The sequence below is a fragment of the Nanorana parkeri genome, unplaced genomic scaffold, assembly GCF_000935625.1.
Source record: "Nanorana parkeri isolate BGI_ZX_2015 unplaced genomic scaffold, ASM93562v1 scaffold2414, whole genome shotgun sequence".
Taxonomy (NCBI): Eukaryota; Metazoa; Chordata; class Amphibia; order Anura; family Dicroglossidae; genus Nanorana; species Nanorana parkeri.
This window is the reverse complement of record NW_017308682.1, coordinates 11018-29672: the sequence shown is the minus strand read 5'-3', so window position 1 is coordinate 29672 and position 18655 is coordinate 11018.

Genomic DNA, 18655 nt, shown 5'->3' with positions numbered 1-18655 from the left:
GTTGTATTTCTCTTTCCCCTGTTTCTCTTTCTTCTTTCTCTTACTCACTTTCTTTAGTCTGAAAGATAATTCTTTCTTGGCAATCACCAAGGAGAGAAGTCCTATCCATGTTCTGAAAGTGATTTCATTTCAGGTTAAAGAAATATCTGCTTTTGTCTGTTGGGCTGCGCTGATGACAAAAACACAAGTTTTGGTTGTGACCACACTGGAGTTGAATTACTAACTGAATAGAGGATGTTGACTTAGTAAATTGTATGTTCACTTAGCTAAGCAAATAAAGTAAAGCTTTGTTCTCTTTGGATTTGTAAAACCTTAATTTTTATTCAGGTTTTACAATCATGGGGTGCCAACTCCACACAGCTCCACAGCAGATAGAGCATTAGAGGAAAATTTGTAAAAGGAGCCAAAAGATAATCCTGCTGGCTGGATGAAAGATTTTGTAGTATTCTTATTAATAATCTACATTTACCTAACACAGTCCTGACCCTTGCAGATTGAAGCAATAATGTGTTGCAATCTAATATAATTCCCTTTTAGCTTTTAAAATGCATGTATTATGTATAGAGACTTAAAGTGGTCAGGACTAAAATGTGTGTTTTGTTAAACTTTTTTCTCTTTTGTTAGGTGTAGTTGTATTGAATATTTGTGTTATTTTTAAATGCAGCCAGCAGGTGAAGCTCTTGGTTCCTTTTCATATGTGCTGCCTATTGTTTGTGGACTTCAGCTGATCAAAGAGTAATCAGTGCAGAGACTGCGCCACCTTCCTTCCCTGCGCATCAGTTTCAGACCTAGACAGGATGTTTGAAGGGGAACATCTTCTGCTGTGCTCTCTACTGAAAACCTGTCATTTTCTGGTTAAACGTTTGTCATGGGTCCAGCCTGTATTACACGGCTATTATATTTATAACTTTGTATTAAAAATATAAACAGTTTTATTTGATGGAACCTAAATAAACGATATCTTTAATCCATGCATGAACCATGTCTCTGCCTCATTTAAATACATCTTACTTGTCTTTTCATCTTGCAATGGGAATGTGAAAGTATGAAGTACATTTGTGGAATGTGTTCTATTCTAGACTCTGTATAGGTTATATATGTGACAGAGCCAATGGTGTGTCAGCTGGAAATTGTCAGCCATACCAATCATATCAACGTGGAAACCAAAAAAAGTATATAGACATAGAAAAGTATTCTATTGGTTTTCATATTTCATTTTAAGATTCCAGATATTGGTTCTTTGATTGGCTCACCACGTTTCCAAAATATCTGCACTGTGATACAAATAAAATTGTAGCACCCCCTGCAATAGGGGTTTCTTTTTTCAGTGAGATATTTTCCAAGTTTCCTTCCATAAAGACATACAGATGCTGCAGCTTTTCTCATTACCATACTGAGATTGCCTCAGGTGTTCATAGGGGACATTGAAAAATGAGTCTGAGAAAGGACATGTTAAAACAAAGAGGAATGCATTCTCTTCTCTCCTGCCTTTTGCATGCGTTTCTGCCAGGTTCCAGGTTATACCGTAGGTAGCTACCTTGGGTGTTTCCCTTTGCTGCACTCCTCTATTCTCCCTTTTTCCTTCTTGCTTCCTCTCCCCTTCAGTCCCCCTCCATTTCCTTTCCTCATCTTTTTCTCTCTATTTTCTCCCCTTCTACCTTTTTCTTTCCTTTTCTCTCTATCTCCAGCAACTCACCGTGTTTTGCTCCTTTCTCTCCATTCCTTCCTCTCCTCTGCTCTCTTTCTTCTTTCTTTGCTTTTCTTTCTGCCTTACTGTTTCTAATATTGGTTATACAAGGTATGGATTGTTTCCACTTTTGATGGGCCTCCACACACGGGTGGGTTGAGCACCCCCTTTTTATTGGAATAACTTTCGGTATGTCCAACCACTGCTTTCCCTATTAAACATTGATATTAAATTGCTGCTAAATCTTTGTGATGAGATTAAATATGTTTTTGCCCAATTTAATTTAGATAGACCAGGTGGGTTTCGTGCCCCACAGGCAGGCTCCAGACAACACTCGTAAAGTCATAAGTCTTATTCCTCATATGCGCCAATATGGGATCTCGGAATGCCACTGTCTTTAGATTTACAAAAAGCATTTGACTCTCTCTAATTTTCATAAATACTATCAAGCAGCACAAATAGTCCCCCTTGTAAGCCTTTATTTGTCCCCACATCATCCGATTTGGGTTGATTTGGAGACCCAGTCCTGTTTTCCAATATCATTGTGCTCCATACCATGGTTATAGTCATGCTCATGTCCTATGACTTTGAGTCCTCTCCTACTTCAAACTCTCCAAATTTGGGATAACGCTAGATACCATAGCAAATTACAATCCCCACACTGAACTTACCTCACTATCCTGGGAAACCCCTTATTCCTCCCACATCTAGAATCACATTCTGAATTTTCATGGTGGTCCTCCCATAATATTACTTGTTTGTATCAGCTGTTGGACGAGGTGTTGATTTGTGTCTGAACCCACTTTAGGGATAGATTGCAAGCCCAGCTCTCTGAATATTTTAGATACCTTCAACTCAGACATTGGGTTTCTTCACTTCATCCTAATACCCCACCTCTGACGGCTTTAACCATTTGTGAACATAATTGCCTTTGTATTTCTGCTAATCCCAAACTTATATCCACTATTTATTCCCAGTTGAATTCCTTATCTTCACCATCTGCCTATAGATATCTGTCCGAGAGGGAAAAAGATCCTAAAGCATCCAAGTCTGTTGTGGATTGGAAACAGATTTGGACAACAGTGGCAACTTGTAGTATTTGTATAACTTCATTGGAGACTGTGTTTAAGTCCCTCAGAAGATGGTATCTTGTTCCCTCCAGATTAGCTCATCTGCACATTCTGCTCAATGTTTCTTTGGCTGTGCCTCTAAGGTAGATGTCCTTTATATTTGGTGGTCCTGAGTAGGTTCTGGGTTAAGGTCTTCCTCCTGCTGCAAACCCTCTTCTCCATAATTATTCTGAACTATCCCTGGTTGGCTCTTCTGCACTGTGAATCCCCGATTCTTTCCAAATCACAAAATAAACTGGCAGTCTACGTGTTACTGGCAGCTAAGCAAGCAAGCTATCGCTTATGCATGGTTATCAGTTGTATTTCTCTTTCCCCTGTTTCTCTTTCTTCTTTCTCTTACTCACTTTCTTTAGTCTGAAAGATAATTCTTTCTTGGCAATCACCAAGGAGAGAAGTCCTATCCATGTTCTGAAAGTGATTTCATTTCAGGTTAAAGAAATATCTGCTTTTGTCTGTTGGGCTGCGCTGATGACAAAAACACAAGTTTTGGTTGTGACCACACTGGAGTTGAATTACTAACTGAATAGAGGATGTTGACTTAGTAAATTGTATGTTCACTTAGCTAAGCAAATAAAGTAAAGCTTTGTTCTCTTTGGATTTGTAAAACCTTAATTTTTATTCAGGTTTTACAATCATGGGGTGCCAACTCCACACAGCTCCACAGCAGATAGAGCATTAGAGGAAAATTTGTAAAAGGAGCCAAAAGATAATCCTGCTGGCTGGATGAAAGATTTTGTAGTATTCTTATTAATAATCTACATTTACCTAACACAGTCCTGACCCTTGCAGATTGAAGCAATAATGTGTTGCAATCTAATATAATTCCCTTTTAGCTTTTAAAATGCATGTATTATGTATAGAGACTTAAAGTGGTCAGGACTAAAATGTGTGTTTTGTTAAACTTTTTTCTCTTTTGTTAGGTGTAGTTGTATTGAATATTTGTGTTATTTTTAAATGCAGCCAGCAGGTGAAGCTCTTGGTTCCTTTTCATATGTGCTGCCTATTGTTTGTGGACTTCAGCTGATCAAAGAGTAATCAGTGCAGAGACTGCGCCACCTTCCTTCCCTGCGCATCAGTTTCAGACCTAGACAGGATGTTTGAAGGGGAACATCTTCTGCTGTGCTCTCTACTGAAAACCTGTCATTTTCTGGTTAAACGTTTGTCATGGGTCCAGCCTGTATTACACGGCTATTATATTTATAACTTTGTATTAAAAATATAAACAGTTTTATTTGATGGAACCTAAATAAACGATATCTTTAATCCATGCATGAACCATGTCTCTGCCTCATTTAAATACATCTTACTTGTCTTTTCATCTTGCAATGGGAATGTGAAAGTATGAAGTACATTTGTGGAATGTGTTCTATTCTAGACTCTGTATAGGTTATATATGTGACAGAGCCAATGGTGTGTCAGCTGGAAATTGTCAGCCATACCAATCATATCAACGTGGAAACCAAAAAAAGTATATAGACATAGAAAAGTATTCTATTGGTTTTCATATTTCATTTTAAGATTCCAGATATTGGTTCTTTGATTGGCTCACCACGTTTCCAAAATATCTGCACTGTGATACAAATAAAATTGTAGCACCCCCTGCAATAGGGGTTTCTTTTTTCAGTGAGATATTTTCCAAGTTTCCTCCCATCAAGACATACAGATGCTGCAGCTTTTCTCATTACCATACTGAGATTGCCTCAGGTGTTCATAGGGGACATTGATAAATCAGTCAGAGAAAGGACATGGTAAAACAAAGAGGAATGCAATTTAAAATAGAGAGAAGTTTGAATGTCAGTAAATCTGTGTTGGTTTACCTGAATCTCACCAGGCTCTTTTTCTCTAATTCACTGGAGTGAGTACTGATATCAGGGAAATACAGAAATCAGAAAATAAAGTATATTGTCACCTATTTCATTTCTTGTACTTGTGCAGGATTTACGTTATAGAGAATGGTCCAATAGACCACCACGGACAGTTCAACATTAGATGATAGTATTCCAATGTCTGCAATGGGAATGATTTGTGGACAGCTAACCGTTACACCTACAATATGACCAAAGGTCTGTGGCCACCCCTCCAAGTTTTTGAGTTCATGTGTTTTCAGTAAAGGGCATTATATTTTGGTAAATCTATATTTATTTTATTTAATAAAGTTATAATTATCATACAAACATATAAAAAATGACATATATCTCACCATAATATTACATTGAAATGAGTTGCGACAAACATAGAGCATTAGGTCATACCATTAATCGATTCAACACCGTCTTTATGCAGAAGTGACCATACTTCATGTCTAGATCTTAAAACATTGTGTCGGAATCGATTAAAAGCATACACTCAGTTATAGCATTGTATACATCTCCAAAATAATAAATACAGCCCCATATATTCTATTCCAATAATTATAGCTCATAACAGAAATTAAAAAAAAAAAGAAATTAAAAGAAAAAGGGAAACCAGCAACAAAACTATATCAAAAGACCTGAATAAATAATTTTAGGCGCCATATGGGGACTACCAGAGAAAAAAAGAGGAGTAGGATGTGGGGATATCACAGCTCTTTGGCTGAAGGTGGGAGAATACATAAACAGACACCTGGTCTCACGTCAGACAGAGAATTTTAGCAACTAGAAATCTGAAATAGGCCAGATCAGAATGAGAAGACCCAAATTAAAAATTTTCTTGCTGTTTTTATTAATCTCGGGGTGCTTTATGTTTCAATAAACAGAAATCATAAATCTAAATATATTTGTTGGCTGTTATTGTCACCACAGATGAGGGGAAGCAACTTATATGGACTGGTTAATATAAATGACACGTAAAACGCACTGTTCAAATTCTGTATCTCTTTCTATAGTGGATGAGCTCAGTGTCTGTATGCTTTAGGTGATGATCCTTTTGGAATACTGCTTCTTATTTGGAGGCCCCTCTCTATGCATCCTCAGATACGTCCAGTCTGGCATCAACATGGTGGTGGCAGCCCAAATATTAGACCTCAAACAGTCAAGGAGCCAGTAGAAGATAACACTTCTTATCATTTCATTAGTTAACTTACATGTTAACTAACCTTACCAGACCTTCTATTTTACAGACCTTTACTTGTTATATGCTCATAGTAATGTGATTGCTTCACTTGCACATACAGTCGCTCTCGTATACAGTTTTTTGAATCAGCAAATACCGGCATTACAAAGCCTGATATAACTCGTCACGTACAGTGTACGTGGCCAGTCATATAGGCACAAAGTGACAAGACGTACACTGTACGTCTCCCGTCACGAAGGGGTTAAGACATGCATGGATGAATATATGGGGCATGATGAAGTTGTTAAAAACTAATAAAAAGTTAAAAAGCCGTGATTACTAATGTTGCCATGCTGGTAATATTTTAAATATTTGTGTGAAAAGGATTAAAACAATTTGGTTCTATTTATGGATACAGAATATAAATAAATAAAAATAATTAAATATATTTTCCCACCATTGTAACTGAGAATGAAAGTTGTGGCAAATACATAATTTGAAATCTATTAATAGAACAGGAATAGAGGTGAGAGGAAATCATTCAATGGGGAAACTTGTTCCTGTGACAATTAGGTACAAGGGAAGTTCACAAGGAGAGAATGTATGTTTTTTTTTCCTTTTGAATATTCAGGAAAGGAAGTGAAGGGAAATCTCACCAATGGCACACAGATAGCAAAGAATACATTCAGAAGCAGGGGCGTAGATAAGGGGGGGGGGGATACCCCCAGAGGGTCCTGGCAGTGGTGTAGTGAGAGGTGGCAGAGGGGTCCCGAGTGCTGGTCTGCTAAACATCCACAGATGGACATGGCCGTCTAAAGGGATGCCGGGATGTCCTGTTTGATAAAACATCGGTGATGGCTGGAGTAGAGCTGAATATATTACACTATCAAACAGGACATCCCAGGGATCCCTTCAGGCGTGCATATGCCTGCCTGGCACTGAATGTTCTTTACATGCCTCAGTGGGGGCTCTGCAGGAGGCAGGGTGTGCTTCCAGTGACCAGGATCAGAAGGTTGCATGGAGACAAAGCGGGCAATCAGGTAGCAAGGGCTGGGGAGGAGGGAGGTGCTTGTATTATCTGTGAGTAGTGAGTATACTTCTGGTTTTAGTCCTAAGTCCACTGAGTGTCATCACCGCACAGCAATCGTGCACGATTCCGCACGAATTGCCGCGTGGTCAGTAGACTTGTGCGCCGTCAAAAAATTTGTTCTGTTTCGTTTCGTTTCGGAATATCCGTTATTTCGTATTTCGTAATTCGTAACTGAACTCAATTCGGATTCGGATTTGTGCGAAATACGAATTTTCGTTAGTGGCGGTTATATTTTCGTAACTTTACGAACATTCGTTATGATGAAGTTAAAAAGCAAAATACCTTTGTTAATATTGGAGTGGTAGTTGTTTTTTTATCCGAAATACGAATTCCGTTAACGGATTCCGTATTCCGAATTCCGTATTTCGGACTTTAAAAAAAAAACTACCATCAACTCCAATATAAATGTACTTTGCTTTTTACCTTCAATATAACGAATGTTCGTAATGGAACGAAAATACGTCAACGGAATTTCGTATTTCCTGCCTGTATTTGTAATGCAACTCTCAGCAGCAGAAGAGAACCTCTGATTGGTCAACCAAAACGAAATACGAATTCCGTTAACGGATTCCGTATTCCGAATTCCGTATTTCGGATTTAAAAAAAAACTACCATCAACTCCAATATAAATGTACTTTGCTTTTTACCTTCAATATAACGAATGTTCGTAATGGAACGAAAATACGTCAACGGAATTTCGTATTTCCTGCCTGTATTTGTAATGCAACTCTCAGCAGCAGAAGAGAACCTCTGATTGGTCAACCAAAACGAAATACGAATTCCGTTAACGGATTCCGTATTCCGAATTCCGTATTTCGGATTTAAAAAAAAACTACCATCAACTCCAATATAAATGTACTTTGCTTTTTACCTTCAATATAACGAATGTTCGTAACGGAACGAAAATACGTCAACGGAATTTCGTATTTCCTGCCTGTATTTGTAATGCAACTCTCAGCAGCAGAAGAGAACCTCTGATTGGTCAACCAAAACGAAATACGAATTCCGTTAACGGATTCCGTATTCCGAATTCCGTATTTCGGATTTAAAAAAAAACTACCATCAACTCCAATATAAATGTACTTTGCTTTTTACCTTCAATATAACGAATGTTCGTAATGGAACGAAAATACGTCAACGGAATTTCGTATTTCCTGCCTGTATTTGTAATGCAACTCTCAGCAGCAGAAGAGAACCTCTGATTGGTCAACCAAAACGAAATACGAATTCCGTTAACGGATTCCGTATTCCGAATTCCGTATTTCGGACTTAAAAAAAAACTACCATCAACTCCAATATAAATGTACTTTGCTTTTTACCTTCAATATAACGAATGTTCGTAATGGAACGAAAATACGTCAACGGAATTTCGTATTTCCTGCCTGTATTTGTAATGCAACTCTCAGCAGCAGAAGAGAACCTCTGATTGGTCAACCAAAACGAAATACGAATTCCGTTAACGGATTCCGTATTCCGAATTCCGTATTTCGGGATTTAAAAAAAAACTACCATCAACTCCAATATAAATGTACTTTGCTTTTTACCTTCAATATAACGAATGTTCGTAATGGAACGAAAATACGTCAACGGAATTTCGTATTTCCTGCCTGTATTTGTAATGCAACTCTCAGCAGCAGAAGAGAACCTCTGATTGGTCAACCAAAACGAAATACGAATTCCGTTAACGGATTCCGTATTCCGAATTCCGTATTTCGGACTTTAAAAAAAACTACCATCAACTCCAATATAAATGTACTTTGCTTTTTAACTTTATTATAACGAATGTTCGTAACGGAACGAAAATACGTCAACGGAATTTCGTATTTCCTGCCTGTGTGTGTAACTGTGTATTGTAATGCATCAGCAGCAGCGGATCTGTATCTCGGATTAAAAAAAAATCTTGTCATGCTGTTCAACCTCATTTACAGGGGTAATATTAGTTCCTGTTTCAAAGAAATTCGGATCCGAAATTCGTTAACGGAATTTCGTATTTCGGATATAATTCGGAAACTGCCATTCGGATTTCGGATGCTCCGAAATTCGGAATTTCAGGAAAATTCGTACGAATTTCGATTCGTAACGAAACGAATCGCACATGTCTAGTGGTCAGGAGTCGCCTACGTGTGCATTGATCGCGCTGTGGGTGCCATTATTTTCTAATGGCTCCCCAGTCGCACCGGGCGGATTGTGCGGTTTCCCACTGCGATTCCGCCTGTGCTTCCAAACATGATCGCGGCTAAAATAGCCGCGCGTCGTATATCGCAAATAAAGGTACATGTACTTTTTCTTGCTGTGCGGATGTCACCCCATTAAAATAAATGGGGCCGCACAGCAATCGCGACCTGCATTGTGCAGGACTGCGCGATCCCGGTCCGGTGCGATAGTGCTTGCAGCATTTTGATCGCACCAAACCGGAGGCAGAATGTGCCCTGCGATCCCGTGCGGATGATCGCATTGCAGCCGGAGGGTGTGGCTATGGTTCCATTCACTTCAATGGCACGCCACGCCCCCTCCTGTCTGGCAAAAAAGTGAGCCAGCCGCAATTTGAGGCAGTGCGTTCTGGCCTTAATGCGATGCAGTGTGTTCCGGCCAGAATCAGGCTGGAGCGCACTGCATCTGGTGCATAGGGGCCCTAAGTCCACAATCTGTACTGGAGGGCAGGCTCATAAAGAGAACCTGTCACCACTGAATGCTATCACACAGGAACTTGTTAACCCCTGTGTGATAGCAATAAAGTTAAGTGAAAAAAAGTAAAAAAATAAGAAATTAAGATGAAAAGAAAAACTGATAAAAAGTTTAAAAAAATAAAAGGAAAACATTATTAACCGCTTGAAGACCAGGTGTTTAGACCCCCCTTCCTGGCCAGGCCATTTTTCAGTGTTCAGCGCTGCAGTACTTTGACTGACATTTATTCCGTCACGCAACGCTGTACTGAAATGAATTTTATACCATTTTTTAAGGGACAGATAGAGCTTTCTTTTGGTGGTATTTACTATATATTTACTATATTCAGGAGAAATTACTGAAAATTTTTGAATAAAAAAAGTTTTTTCATATTATGTTAAAAAACAACTAATATTACCAACTTTTTTGGTAAAATATAAAAGTCGGGGTCACGTCGCGTAAATAGACACCAAACATGTCAAGCTTAAAAATTGCACGCACTCGCAAAATCGCAAAAGAGGTGACAGGTCCTCTTTATGGAGACATCAGGAGTCTCCAAGACCCCTAATGTCACCTAGGACACCCCTGAAGAAGCTGATGAAGCAAAGATCTGCTTCATCAGCTTCTCTCCAGCATCTGAAGTTGGAGAGTGACACGAGAATGCAGGAAGTGCTGTAATATACAGCACTTCCGCTTTCTGACAGCGGAGAGGGGACTGGAGGGAGCTCGTGTACCGAGCTCCCCCTGATCCCCTGTGACAGAGGCCGTATGCTGGTCCCGGGCTCACACCGGAGCCCAGGATCAGCTTGACAGCAAGAGGGGGGAGGGGGGTGGCCGCGGAGGGGGGTGTGCACGTCACGGGACCTCATACAAACGATCCGCCGGCTCTATAGCCAGTGGATCGCTTGCACATTCACGGTCATCGCTGCCTGTTTTCAAATAGCGGGGATTTCCCGCTCGCACGCGCTGCACGGGCGGATGTAACATGACGTGTACAGTATACACACCCAGTTACATCCAAGAAGCTCCCGGCCGGCCATGTATACACAGCGGCTGGGCGGGAGGTAGTTAATAATAATAATCCCCAGAGCCCAACTTGAGACTCCGCACAGCCCATCTGAGACCCCCACAGGCTACCAGAGACCCCCTCAGACCACCTGAAACTCTGCACAGCCCACCAGGCCACCTGAGACCCCCCACATCCTACCTGAGACTCCGCACAGCCCACCTGAAACCCCTACAGACTACCTGTGAACCCCCAGCCCACCTGAAACTCTGCACAGCCTACCTGAGACCTTGCACAGCCCACCTGAGACCCTGCACAGCCCACCTGAGACCCTGCGCAGCACCCCTGAGACCCTGTGCAGCACACCTGAGACTCCCCACAGCCCACCAGAGACCCTGCAGGGCATTGGTGCTGCTGGCCTGAGATCTGCAGGGCATTGGTGCTGCAGGCCTGAGGTCTGCAGGGCATTGGTGCTGCAGGCCTGAGGTCTGCAGGGCATTGGTGCTGCAGGCCTGAGGTCTGCAGGGCATTGGTGCTGCAGGCCTGAGGTCTGCAGGGCATTGGTGCTGCAGGCCTGAGGTCTGCAGGGCATTGGTGCTGCAGGCCTGAGGTCTGCAGGGCATTGGTGCTGCAGGCCTGAGGTCTGCAGGGCATTGGTGCTGCAGGCCTGAGGTCTGCAGGGCATTGGTGCTGCAGGCCTGAGGTCTGCAGGGCATTGGTGCTGCAGGCCTGAGGTCTGCAGGGCATTGGTGCTGCTGGCTTTAGGTCTGCAGGGTATTGGTGTTGCTGGCCTGAGGTCTGCAAGGCATTGGTGCTGCTGGCCTGAGGTCTGCAGGGCATTGGTGCTGCTGGCCTAAGGTCTGCAGGGCATTGATGCTGCTGGCCTAAGGTCTGCAGGGCATTGGTGTTGCTGGCCTGAGGTCTGCAGGACATTGGTGCTGCTGGCCTGAGGTCTGTAGACCTTGGGTCAGCACCAACGCACTGTAAATCATAGACCACCACCAACGCACTGTAAATCACAGACCAGCACCAACGCACTGTAAATCACAGACCAGCACCAACGCACTGTAAATCACATACCAGCACCAACGCACTGTAAATCACATACCAGCACCAACGCACTGTAAATCACAGACCACCACCAATTTACACATTTTAGCCTGCATATCAGCCACAAACACTGTATGATTGACAAGTTTGCAATTTTACCTGCTTGAAAAAATAAGTATTTTAGAAGCAGTCTTCCTTACCTACATGGACCAAGGCATATTAGGCACACACACAGACCTATACAAGTGCACGGCAGTATTGTCAGCCACAAATAGCATTGATTTTATTCCTGTCCTACATGTTAGAGCAGGAATAAAATCAAAACTCTTTGTGGATCAATATATTGCTGTGCATTTGTGAGGGACTGCATGTGTGCTGGTACAGGGGCTAAAATTCATGTAGTTGAGCAGTATACATGTGGTACATACAGTATATTCCAGGCGATCGGCTGGCTCCTTTAATTTTTCTGTGGTCTCTGGCAGGATGGTGTTGAAATCCTCCTGTCGGGCAGGGTGCGGTAATCATCCCGTCGGGTGAGCCGGCTCCTGTCTGCGCTGGCTGGTACATGAGGGATCCTCCAGGCAAACGCTTGCGCAGACTAAGTTGAGGGCCTCCTCAGCGCGCCTCTGCCGATCAGTCACGTGAGGGAGGTGGGCGGGCCAGGAATGTAATTGACAGCCGGCTCGAGCTGTCAACTACAAGAATACTACAACTACAAGAATACCCTGCAGATAAAGAATAACATCGCGTGCCAGCTGTCAAGGCCTCGCGTGCCAGGCTGGGCACGCGTGCCGGGGGTTGCTGACCCTTGGTCTAGAGCATTGAACTATGGATTGATTTGTGGGGGGGCACTAATGAAAGACCTGTCCCCCGCCCATAATTTTTTACACAAATAGAGCTTTCTTTTAGGGGCTATTTGATCGCCGCTGGTTTTTAAAAAAATGTATTTAATTTAGGGCTGTGCAAATTAACGATTCATTTCTCAATTAATCGTTAATCTTTTCGATCGATTAAACATTTTTATCTGTATGTGCGTTATAATTAATCGAAATGAATCGATTAATCGATTTAAAAAAAATTCGATTAATCGAAAACGAAAATTTTAATCAGTAACAGCCCTAATTTTAATTTGTTTATATAAATGAAAAAAGACCAAAAATTGTTTGTTGAAAAATGATATTTTCTACTTTTTGTTATACAAAATATCAAATCAAATTTCTTCCTAAAGTTAGGCCAAAATTTATTCTGCTAAATGTTTTTGGTAAGCAAAATCCCAATAGGTGTATACTAAGCGGTTTGTGTGAATTGGTACCAATTATAAGTCTTTGTAAAACATAGTTTTTATCCATATGGTGTCAAACAACAAAATCGGTATTGCTCAAGGTAAAGGGTTGGTTTAGGGCTTGTTGACACCAAATGCAGACCAGATCTCCATGAGTTTCTGCACACGCAGTGCAGTGGGTTGTGCCGTTTTTGGTAAAAAAAAATTAAAACTTTTTTTTTTTAGTTCAAAATGTACTTTCAGTGCGTTCCAGGGCGTTTGCATGCATTTTTGATGCGTTTGCATGCGTTTCAGAGCAGGTAAAATAGGGCTTGCTGCAGTTTTTTACATGCTCTAGAACTTAACGCTGCAGTGTGAACTAGAGCTCAAAATACCATTGGAATACATTGGAAGCAGTTTTGATCCGGTCTGTACCTGCTCCGCTCTGCTCCTGGAACCCGCTTAGTGTGAGCAAGCCCTTAGGAATGATATTGCTGGTATATTTTTTTCACACCTTGGTGTCTGCTAGATAAAGTCTTATAATTTGAGGAAGCTGAACCCCCCCCAGGGAAAAAAATTATCTACGGCCCTGTTCAGAAGGGTTGTAAAACGTCTTTACTTTACCCACATGTTAAAAAAGACTCACCAGTTCCCTTTTGCCATTGATGATACAATTATAGTGTCACCTGTTCATGCTAATGATGAGAGACAACTCCCAGTCATTTTCAATAAAGGTTCCCTCCTATTGTCCTCTCTCCAAATATTAGAATGTTAATTAACTTGTCCTAGCTGTGATTGGGATGGGGAGCTGAAACAAACAGCTGAAACTGCCCAATTACGATGTAAACATTCCTTTTGTGAAGTAGATCTCATCTTTTCAGCCAATAGAGACCCAGCACATGTCAATGAATGGTGGTGAAATGAATATAAGGCGAGGTTGGGATCAGACAGTTACAAGAACTGCTTTTCAAGAGAACAAGAAGCTTCTATAGGACCCAATTCTGCATTATACTAGGTAGGTGCACTCTGTGTGATTGTGGACTTTACATAGGGATGTCCCGATACCACTTTCAGGGCCAAGTACAACTACTTCCCCTCATGTACTTGCCGATACCAATTACCGATACTTTTTTTTTCTTTTTAAAAGGGACAGGTGACTTTAAATGATCCATAGTACAACTACATGTTATGTACTATGGATCATGATTTAGCCCATTCATGTTAGCAGGGGAGAATTGTAAATCTATTGCTGGAGTGTAGTGGAGGTGTGTGCTGTATATATGTACTACATATACATTACACACATCCAGTACACTATAGCAATAGATTTACAGCCAGCCCTGTCCCAATTTCCCTCACTCACAGTTTCACTCTGATCCCTGTTGGCTCACGCGGTGCCTCTCGTAGTCGGCGCTGGGCAGGATCGCTGCATCACGTCTCGGTGCTCAGCTTGTGGGAGGCGCTCACAATTCTGCCATGCTAACATGAATAGGTTAAATGATCCATAGTACATATACAGTACACACATCCAGTACACCGCAGTAATAGAGTTACAATTATCCCCTGCTAACATGAATGGTTTAAATGATCCATAGTACATAATATGTAGTTGTAAAACGGATCGTTTAACCTATTATTAGCAGAGGACAATTGTAAATCTATTACTGCAGCGTATTGGGAATATGTACTGTATCCATGTACTACATATAGAATACACACTGCAGTAATAGAGTTACAATTCTCCCCAGCTAACATGAATGGATTAAATGATCCATAGTACAACTAAATATTATGTACTATTATGTACTATGGATCATTTAATCTATTGTCTGCAGTGTATGTTATATGTAGTACACATAGAGCACACACTGCAGGCAATAGATTTACAATTATCCTCTGCGAATATAAATAGGTTCTACATAGGGACCCCCCTTGCCCTCACTCACTGTTCGATGATGGTGCCTCACGATGTGCCTCACTGGTGAGGTCGTCGTCGGCGCTGTGCGGGAGAGCAGCAGCGAATCAGCGCTGGTCCGCTGGGAGGAGCTCCAGGTGGGGTCCTAATTTAGCCGGCCAGCTAAATTAGGACCCCACTTGGAGCTCCTCCCACCGGACCAGAGCTGACTCGCCGCTGCTCTACCGAACAGCAGCCAGAAGGTAAGGAAAAAATAAAATAGCGCAAGCTTCGGCGCTATGTAGCGGGGCATTTTGACGAGTACAAGTACTCGTCAAAATACCCTGTATCGGTCCCGATACCGATGCTAGTACCAGTATCAGGACATACCTAACTTTACAATTTACATGTTTATCCTTTGGGCATTGAACTGAGAGACATGTTGGATGCAGGCAGAGTATATCTCGGTGCTCTTCTTCTTTGACGGTTTAGCTATTACACGCAAATCCAGGCAACAGATAATTCATAAATCAGCAAATCAACAACCTGGAAACATTGCATCTCTCATAATGTTTAATCAGTTTGACATTCATCTGAATTCTATAAAAATCCAGTCCATAAGCACTCAGCAAGTTTCACATTGCGCTTCTGGAAGAGATTGTAGATTGTTGTCATGTGACTCTGAACTAGATATAAAAAAGTACCTTAGGAAGAAATTTAAAGCGACACCAAACTTAGAAATAAAATAATAAAAATTACTTCTATTATATAAGCAATCAATGACAGTGTACCTTCATTTCTCATTGATCAGGTCTCAGTGCTCCAAAATCTGTTTTATTCTACCCAAGTTACATCTTCCTGCCACAGGGGTGGCAACTTTTTTTCCCCATGATCCCTATGTGTGCTGAAAAGTAGTCACCTTCTGTGCTCGCTCCCGTGATGGACTACATTCAGAAGTCAGGAGGCATCTTTGATTCAGTAACTGTTCTGGAGACTCAAATGATTCTTTGATTCAGTGTGCTATTGACTAAGAACTGGTGTAAGTTTGTATCCAGTTGTTGGTTCTCATTTCTGATTGGTTGCAGGGAGGGGCTGGCAGAAGCTGAGCTCTCTTAAGGTCCCGTACACTTTACAACCATTGTAATACCTTAGTCTTGCGATGGTTGTAAAGTAATTAAAAAAACGTACGATTTGCCCATCTTGGACAGGCAGATCGTACTTGCGATCATCGCAAGTCCACCCCCCTGAGGGGCGGGCTTCCGATGACCGCAATGCTGAACGAGCAGCGTGCGCACACCGGCCCGTTCGGCATTTGTCTCCCGAGCATAATTCACACCAGATGAAAATCGTAAGAGCATCCAGCATGCTCCTTAGACAAAAGACGTGCAACCGTACAGTAGAAACGGTCGCACACCTTCATTCACACTGCAAGATTCTCATACGATCGCTGGATTTCCCACGATTCTCGTACGATGGGCACCTTAACACTAGGATCTGATTACCAGAGCTGCTCTCCTATTCATTCAACACTGAACTGTTCCAAAGGGATCAGCTCAGTCAGAGGAATCCATTCATCCAGTTCACTGAAAAGAATCGATTCAAAAGAACAATTGGTTCATGAAGTGGACATCACTACTCGGTGACAGAGGAGGGGGTGTAGAGGTGAGCTGAATGTGTCACGCTTGTTATCTCAGCCAGTTTGTTTTCTCTTTTCTGATAGAAGTCACCATGTGAGCCATCAGCACGCTCAGACTTTATCTGACAATCTTCTCCAATATGGAGCTTTGTTCATTAGTAAGACTGTTTATGCTGCTTAGCTGTGTGTAATGTGTCACAGTGAACAGACTGTTGTATGAGCTTTAGTAAGGAGGAGGGAAGGGAAGGTGGAGGGAAGGGGGAGGGAAGGGGGAACGACATATATCAGGCTTGTTTGCACCCGGAGTTATTTCAACAGTGCACTGAAAACCCGGACATCTGAATGAAAGGAAGAGGGACGGGAGCCGCAGGAAAGACAGTAAGAGCTGATTTTGAATTAAAAATTAATGTGATTTGTTGAAAGCTTAATATGTAAATGTGTGTTAGTAGAGGAAATGTTACAGTTTTGTGTCACTTTAATGTGTATGTACTTTTGTCTTAGTTTTTATATCTTAATAATATTAGAACTCCTGATGGGATTTTCCTTCTATCTGGAGCTCTGTTATAGAGATTTCCATTATCTCGCCCTTCTCCTTGTCTTGATGTGTGGTGTGTGTATTTTAGGCAATGACATTCTAGAATCCCTCTGAGCTTTGTATTGGTGTCTGTGTCCCTGTTGCATATTTCCTCACTTCCTGTTTGAAGAAACCGTGTTCACCAGAAATGGAAGTAAGGGAAAATCTTTTGCCCTAAGAGCAGTAAAACGTGACGGGGGTCGTTGTATGCAACTGAAACAGTTTTGTCTGGAATAAACATTCATGTTTTCAGTAGACATGTGCAAAATAATTCATTTTCAGACGAAACAAATGAAAACTAAAAACGTTCTTATTTGTTTCGTCAAAGGAAACACATTTTTATGTTGTTTTGGATATGGAGCAATCCAGCATCCATATCCGAAACCGCACACTGAAACCGCAGAACGAGCAGCGGCCATATCAGCCATCGAGCGTCGCCATCTTGGTGTATACATAGATCTACTCCAAAGTGGCGGTGCGCATGCCCAGAATGTGCCCGGCCGCTGCGCGCAGTGTGTGATGTCACCGTCATGTGACATCACATGCTCCGCCTCCAAGATGGCATCGGGCATGTGCAGAACACGCTGGCGGACAATATGACCGCCAGCGTGTTCTTAAAAGGAATTCATGTATGCCCGAATATAGTTTTAGTATATTTGGACATATATTACATGTGTTCTTTTGGATTCGGACGAACCACAAAATCAACAGATTTTCGTTGATTTGCCGGTTTGTCCGAATCCGAATGCACAGGTGTAGTTTTCAGGGTTATTTTAATGCAATATCACAAATCTTAAGAGCACCGGAAAATTCCAATTTGGGGAATTGAGTTGTGCCGAGGCATGTGGGGAGGAGGCGGAAGTGCGGATATTGCCAGGGTGACGCCGGGGAGAGCTGGGAGAGGTCCCGACTTGTAGTGTGCTGCTAAGTGAGGAGAACGAGGGAGATCGCTCGAGACAGCAATGTCTGCTGACAACGATTGGGGAGACGCTAACAATGTGTGGGGAGAAGCTGACAGTGTTGCAGGGAGAAGCTGACAGTGTTGCAGGGAGAAGCTGACAGCGGTGCGGGGGGAGAAGCTGACAGCGGTGCGGGGGGAGAAGCTGACAGCGGTGCGTGGAGAAGCTGACAGCGGTGCGTGGAGAAGCTGAAGCTGCCGCACCAAAAGACGGGAGAACAGAAGCGGGTCTAAAGCCACTGACCCACTATGGAGGCCCAACACATAGCAATACATTATACAGCAATGCAGAATACCACCAGCTATAGAGGACTACAAATCCCAGCAATACATTATATAGCAATGCAGAATAATATGAAGCTACATACTCTGTGTTGCTCTACGGTGGTGGCCTGATGTCTCAGGAGGGCTGTGCAGGGTCTCAGAATTGCGGTGTGGAGTCTCAGGAATGCTGTATGAGGTCTCCGGAGGGCTGTTCGGAGTCTCAGGAGGGCTGTGTAGAGTCTTAGGATGGCTGTAGGGAGTCTCAGGTGGGCTGTGCAGAGTTTCAGATGGGCTGTGCGGGGTCTCGGGTGGACTGTGGAGTCTCGGGAGGGCTGTGTGGGGTCTCGGGAGGGCTGTGGGGAGTCTCGGGGGGGCTGTTGGGAGTCTCCGGTGGCCTGTGCGGGGTCT